Genomic DNA, 7,909 nt, shown 5'->3' on the forward strand with positions numbered 1-7,909 from the left:
CGGAAATTTACTGTACCATGGCACATTCGATCGGTGATGCTCGTTACTGTTGCTACCGATCCGAGCATATCGTGGCTCGTAGTCTCGGTCGTTTCGGTTCGAGAAAAAATGTAAAGGCGCCAAGCAAGTCGAAGCGTAGGTGGACACTGCTCGTAATACGCCTGGTACCGTTCGAATCCTGCGCACAGGATGGCACCGGTATCCATTCTTTTTAAAGAAAACGATTACTTTAATAAAAGAAGATTTTTTAAAAATTTAAATTCTTTTCTCGTGGTTATAAAAGTTCAAATTCATACGGTATTCACGAAGATAGCCACAAATTTACTTTTCCCGCGTTTCCTTTCTGGTCCAACTTATCTCACAACGTTGGCTGCAACGATCGTGATATTTCAATAAAATCGAATGTCAAATCTCGAACACGGTTTCCTGTGATTTATCAATCCAGCAAACGTTGCCCACGCGAGAGTAGAAAAACGTTTTACGTTAATAATCTTCAACGATGCAACTCGATAGAAGCTTTTTGCCGTAATCCTTCAAGCGTTGTTCGTTGCAACGAGAAGTCGCGGCAAAACTGTGCGGCCATACGGTTATAATTTTTATCCGGGCAAATTGAATCGTGATGAATGTCGCCGTACAGTGCAACGGTACGTCGGTCCGTGTAACACGAACAGAGCGAAGGTAGCCAGGAGGAAACTCGCTAGCCCGAAAATCCCCTCGGGAGGGTTGAAATCTACTTCTCCCTGGCGTAGTTTCTCTCTCTTCTCCTAATTTTGAGTTCCATCACATTGATTCCGGCCTCTCCCCTTCTCAGTAGACCTCTATCAGCATATACAAGAAGGGTCCAATTTATAAACTGCCCGCAGATTCACTCGGCTGTGGTGTCTGATTAGATGTCCCCGGGATTGAATATATCTTGATGATAATTGGGGGAGAAGATTTCAGAAGGAACGGGAACGCGTCTATTTTCAATTTACCGCCATTGTGAGCAACGACAGAACGCGAACGTATTTTTCTCTCCCTGCCCGTTCTCGATTAAACGAAATTTCACTTAATAAAGGAACGCGTGTTCCAGTGAATCGTTCCTCTTGCTCCCGTGACGCGTTTCGTGCGGTGAAAATGTTAATTCTACGCAAAGATCTCTCGGGACGATTATGCATATCCAGCCTGGCTCGGCATTAAAAATAATACGCGACGTATTAAAACAGGGAAGTAAATGAGAAATGTATCACGCGACGGTTTATTGAGAATTTGCACGTTACCTTGAACCGTATTCTTCGTATTCGATGGTTAACACTTTTACCCCATGAAAGTCGGCAAAATAGTTTGAAAGAGTTGCGAAAAAAAGCATACCGGATGGAAACATTAGCACGTTAAACGGCTTTTGAACGATTCGCGTAGGAAATCTCGTTTCGGTATAGAAAATGTCGCGTTAAAGAAATTTCTCGACCGTTTACCATCGTCGCGATAAAAATGTTTCGAATATTTTTTATCCTCGATGGAGATTACGTTCCAGTTACTCTAGCGAATGCTTTCAAACGCTTTCCTTTTTAACCCGTTTTCGAGTGCATTCTATTTGTCGCGATAATTCCTTTTCGTTGTTCGTAATTCGTTTTGCGTTAAACCCTGCCCGGTTCAGGGGGACCGATTCGATATTGAATCACTCGAACGGAGGGGTTACGATCGTAACGCAAAATAGATATGTATATACGCGAATCTATTTGCCAACTGAGATCCCCTGTTCTGATAACACTGCGTCATTCTTCCTTAGGGTGCTTTCAGATATGATTTATACGTACACTCGCTAACTTAGCAAACCCAAGGAGATAAGGTTCGTATAAATAATTGGACGTTAGTGAAGAATTGGTTAAGAATATCTTGATTGGTTATGAGTTACTTACATTTTATTATTATATCGTCGAGGTCAGCGTACCAGTTAATCTAGTTGTGAATTCAATTTTCAAGCCAAGTGGTAAAAAATTATAAGAAGGAGAAAATCCTAAGATTCTTTTTACGCACGATAATCGCGTTGAATTGGCCACGTTGAAAAGTGTTAAACAAGGAATTGTTAAGCTCGACCCATTTACGCCTCAGCAAGTTAAATAATAGTGACTTGTAAAACAGAAGTACTCTGGTACTACCTTAACTTCGATATTGAGGACATTCCGATGCTTTGCTGGAGGAAGTTTAGAATCTTTTAATACTATGTTAAAGCTCTGGACCTTTCTGTTCCCTCTCAACTTTCTCCTTTGCACGGGATTCACTGTCATCACTTAGTGCCTTTTAAACACTTGGATGGGTACTTTGAAAGCTTTCACGTCGACCTAAATACCCGTTCGATGTTCGAATCAGAGGTATCAAACTGTTTAACATTTAAATCATAGAATTTCTATCGAAGCTTGTTCTACCTACAGTTCAAGCGATCACGATTTGTTTCTTGAAAAGACTCGGAAAGTAAAACAGCATATCCGAAGTGGCCCATCCAACTTTCCTGGTAAACTTGTACCACATAACCCTCGATCGCGGTGAGCAAACCAGGGCTGTAAGAACAACGCTTCAATATATTTCCCCATCAGGCAAATGCCAGATTTCTGTCCGGAAATCAATTTCGAAAGTACCGTTCGGCAAGTAGCCCAAGAACTATCGAACTTCCTGTTTGCAAACTTAAACTTCCTACGCAACTTTCGCTTGTTTTGTATGGTACCAGTTCGGGATCTTCTGCTTTACATTCTGTAAGTGCGGTAATCCATTTTTCCCTTCTCTTCTGAAAGTTTAGACCCTTCAAAATCACCTGACAGCGTTTAATTAACTTGAAATCACTTAATTTAACTCGATCTTCCGTATATTTTTTTTCAAAACTACTCGAATTCTATCAAAGTTACCATAAGTTATTGATCAATCATAACTGTTGATTCAAATGACATTTGCTTTGATTGAAAATTATGATTTGTTGAATATTAATAAATGATTTCAAAGAAAAAGGTACGAAGAGGTTCGAACTTTGTATCATTTCCTGCGCGGAGTTACGCGCTCGATACGGACTCGTCGTTATCCGGTACATTTAAATAATTGCGAACGCCGGGTGTCGTTTTAGCAAAGATAATTTATAGGAACGATTCGTGCCGCTCGCTGAACCAGCTCGCTCCGTAGCGAATTCCGAAGCTTCCTGCCTCGTTGTAATCGTCGCCGTTGCGTATCCAGTCGAATTCATCCCTCCGTTCCAGATCTTCTTTCATCGACGCTAGGAGGGTGAACTTAAGCCCGGCAGTGTTTCATCTACCCCGTAACGTAGCTGCTGCTGTTGCCTTTCGCTCTGACAAGCCGCTTGTTATGATTGTCTCGGCTAGGTACGTACGCGGATCTTTGTTCAACTCCCTGCCCAGTGGCGTCGATTCAGGGGTTGAAATCGAGTTGCACCCTCTGCTCCGATATGAACTTGCGTGTTCTTCTAGCCAATGGATAGTGAAACGGGAGACCGTGGCGAAGTCGGTCGCTATTTTTTTTCCTTTCGACCGAGAAAATTGTTGCAACCCATGGCAGAGATATATATTTTTTAGGGTGAATGTCGTTTTGAAGGGTGAAATTCAAGGGGAGTTTATCGTGGAGAATTCGTTCGACATTCCGGAGATTTTCGTATTGTGTCTTGCTGGTTGTTTTACTCAATTTTCAACGCGACGAGAGATTTTAATTGTAGAAACGTTGGAGCCACAAGCGTTCCGGTTTCCAGACCCGATTCAGATTGTTATACTTTACGAGTGAAATTCCCGTTGATAATGTTTCTCATTTGGAAGTCCATTTATTTTAATAATAAGCGAGGGAAAAATGTGTGCGCACTATGCGCCGAGTCTTTGATGTAAATGTACAGCCCTGGCTCAACGTATCCCTTAGCCACTCTCTAGTCCTTCGTATCCAGCATCCCGTGCAATTCGACTGTCTGATAAAACAGTACGGAATTTATCCCTTTCCCTTTGGGGAAAGAGTAACCTACGTTTCGATAAATCTCTCGGCCGCCAATAACGTGTTAAATTTTCTTTTTTCTATTCTTTACTTCTCCCTTTTCGGGTTTCTTTTAATACCATCGCGAATACGTGCGAGAAAAGAACACAGCGAGGTATCGGTTTCGCGTAAAAATTAATGTCGCGAGTGATAAATAAAAATAGCGACGCATACTTCTTCTCTTTTTAATGTTGCAAACCGAATTAATTTGCGCTTATTAATTCACTGAAATGGATGAGATGAAACCATCTAGGGAACGAAAATTGAAAATTTCAAGAAAGATTAACACAGGGTACATCATTTTCCATTTTTCACCAGGAGTAATATCGTGGTACGGTTAAAAGTTGGCCGGAATCTCGTTACAGAGGACGGAGTTCTCTTTACGAATGTACAACAGGCGTAAGACAAGCAGGGAACGGTACGACAAGTTCTTGAATATAGTTGCGGTGTTTCAGTTCAGAACGGATTTGAATAATCTCGTGGCCCCTCGTGTTCGACTATTACGAACAACCCAACTGTGTCGTGTAAACCGTGTATTAGAGAAATTACAGGGAACAAAGAGGAAGATTAACCTGCCTCTCGTAAATTCCATTTCCGCCTGGCTGAAAAACTGCATTTCGCGTCGTTAAACGAAATTCCGCTCTTTTGCAATATCTAAGTTACATCGTGCGGCTTGACCAACCGGAAATTCCGCGTTTCACAGCGGCAGGGAACGATATATACCGTGTTGCGAGCAGTGAAATTTATTCGTGCAATAGTTTGAGCGTCGGAACGATTGATAAGGCAATATTAAACGAGCCGTGTGGACACGGCTGATTCAGCGCACCCTTTTAGCGACCCTTAACCGTTCGTGGCTCACGCAAAACTTGACTCAGCACTTGGGTCAAACGTAAATAATAGCCATGTTTCGATAACTAATATATGTATATGTACAACCGAAATACCCTTATCCCACTATATCGCGTCCGTATCGGTGATCGTTTACAGAACCATGAAAAAACTGAAAATTAATAGCCGTATCCGTGTACAGAAAAATTGTGCAAATATTAGCGAGGATAGGTCGCGATAAGATAATACTGGAAATAATACGGTGGAAGATGAAGGAGCCAAGATGTATTTTTCCAAATACTTGACATCGTCTGGCGACGGGTATTCACTGACAGAAAATAAGGAAGACGGGTAGGACAAACAATAAAGCTTCCAGTTTCTACTTTAGCCTGATACCCCAAGTTCTCTTGACATATTTTATAGCAGTCTAGTCGGTTCCTCCGCAGAGACTCGTATCTAACATACCGCACAATTCAACTCTATCGGACAAACTGTTTTCAAGCACAGAACAAAGTCCCTGCGGAACAAGCGGAGTAGGATAACGTTTCGATAAATTGCAGTACTATGGGAACGGGGAAAATTTTCATTTCGAAGTCAATTACGCAAATGGAGATCGGCCGGAACTAACTAACGGAACTCGCTTCTTTACGTAATTTAATTCCTTTCTCTGTTAAATATCAGTTTCATTCGATCGTAACGAGACAATTTCATTAATCCAAGCGTCTGCTAGTTCCAGCCGACATATTTTCTTCGTATGAAAAATTTTCAATCGCTTTCGTACAAAATTAGATCACGTTTCTTGCATTCTTCTTTTCGATCAACAGCTTGATTGTCGCGCGATCGTTTTCACTCCGTTTTTCTATGCAAACATTATGCAAAGGGTAAGTAAAACAAGTCAAACAAAGTAAGATTTTCCAAATACAAACAGATTGCTAGTTTATTTCTATATTATCGACGAAACAGAGGTTTCGGAAATTGACTGCAAGGGAAATCATGCGGATGCAAAGGTTCGATGGAAACTTTGCTAAACAATCACGACAGTAAACCAAATGAAGCTTCTTCGCCCGAGGATGCGTAATGCAAATTAATTTAGCGGCTTAAGTTCCCTTGTACCGACGGTTTCGCGGAATTTAAATTGATTCTATGGGAAGCGTGTTATAGCTTGTCCGGCGGCAATTAAATTACAAAATGTATACGAACGAAAGGGGTGGCCACGGAATATCCCTTAACAAACCCCCGCAGTCCTTTGAGTGTAGCGTTGCTGCAGAATTCGACTCTATCAGGCACAAACCGTTGCGCAATAGCAGAATTCGGGTCTCTTGGGAAGGGGGTAGAACAGAGTGCGTTTCAATAAATTTGACTAGCAAACCCCCCCCGCGCATCGCCACCCACTCGGCCCACCCAACATCGTTCACCGGCCGTGCCGCGCATCCGGCTGTACTACAAATTAAACCGGCGTGTACTTCGCTCATCGAACAAAATTTCAACACCGGCTTGACTCGAAACTCGCTGCCGAGGGTGACGAAGCATCGGGCTAACATGATCGTACCTCTGTTCCTCGTATCGCTGATGGTATTGGGGCGCGAGAAAGAGGGACGTTGTTGCGGTCGCGTTTGTTTTAGAACACCGTGTAACTTGTACATATTCACGCTGCCAATTCGCAAACCTTTTGCACCCCCTACGTTCGATTACGCGTCTTCGTTCCTACTGCGGATAGAACAAACATTTGCACACTTTGATTTCTTGTAATCATATTGCGATCGTTCTATTACATTGCTAATTAATCCTTTGTGATTGTATTTGCTTACAGATATTCTCCTAATCGAAATTATGCATCGAACGTAACTAATTATATATTTCCGATGAAGGAAGTAATTATTATAACATTCCAATTGTAAAAACTGTAATTGATAGGTGATTTGGTTTATGATTTATTCATTTGCTCCAATAACTGATCCAAGGTATAATCGTTTTATTGGGAAGAGCTAGGTAGAAATATCGCTGCGATATACATTTATTATGCATCCATAACCTGTCAACGCAAATTTGTCAGCGGTTTACACGTGGGTAGGGTCCTCGAGCGACATGGTGATGCAAACGTACTATATATTTCACGATATCCCAAATATTCGCTAAATATGCGTAAAGCTGTTGAGGATATTCGTTTCAGCCGAGTGTTCCGTATCATTATGCGTGGCTTTATGACACATAATTATGTTCGATAACATTTTACCAACGATATCATAACGCATACGTTGCATTAGAATTTAAATAATTTTTTGTTGGTCAATTCAACAAACAATTGTAATGGAATTAATAACTGAGAGAAGAGAAGTGAAATTTGATTTGTTACTCATTAAGAACAGGAGTGTTATTTAGTCTACAAATACATTCCACTTTACCAGTCAAGGTTTCTAAATGGACAATGCGAACACCACGCTTTATGATACCACCACTCGAGCGACTTATCAATTTTCCCCTTCTCATCCGGCGCTTTGTATCACATAATTGGCCTGGTGGTGGATATCTCGATTTATTCCTCCCCGTGTTAGGGTGAAACCACTCGTATTGCTCTTCCTGGATTAACAAAACGAAATATGAAGAGAGAATGGACGAACGAGAAGCGGAGAGAGAGAGAGAGAGGAGGGGAAGAGAATGGGCAGAACTCGAGATAAATATTCTACGGTACGGTTTCGAAACTCCGGTCAGCATGGGAAAAGCCCAAAGCGTGTTGTTTTCATATCACAAGCATCGACCTCAACAATTTTTCCAACAACGACACCAACAAACAAGCGGCTGTAGTATGTTTGCGAAACGTGCTTGCTTGTTGTTTTTCGTACCGTTCGTACACTGTTTTCCAACTGCTAATCCTAATGGATGAGATTTCACCGAATTTCCCTCAAGATCCTGCGCAAGGTGATTTATTATCGCGCACGTACACCGCTCCTCCTGTTTCTCTACCTCGCTTTTCCTTTCGTTTTTTCAATCGAGCTCAAACCATCGTCCTGAACCTTTGTTCGGACCGGCGTCCCAGGAGGTACTCAATCGTACGGTCACTTTCCTTAAAACTAAACTATCTTCTTCTTTA

Source organism: Osmia lignaria, chromosome 14, assembly GCF_051020975.1.
Source record: "Osmia lignaria lignaria isolate PbOS001 chromosome 14, iyOsmLign1, whole genome shotgun sequence".
Taxonomy (NCBI): domain Eukaryota; kingdom Metazoa; phylum Arthropoda; class Insecta; order Hymenoptera; family Megachilidae; genus Osmia; species Osmia lignaria.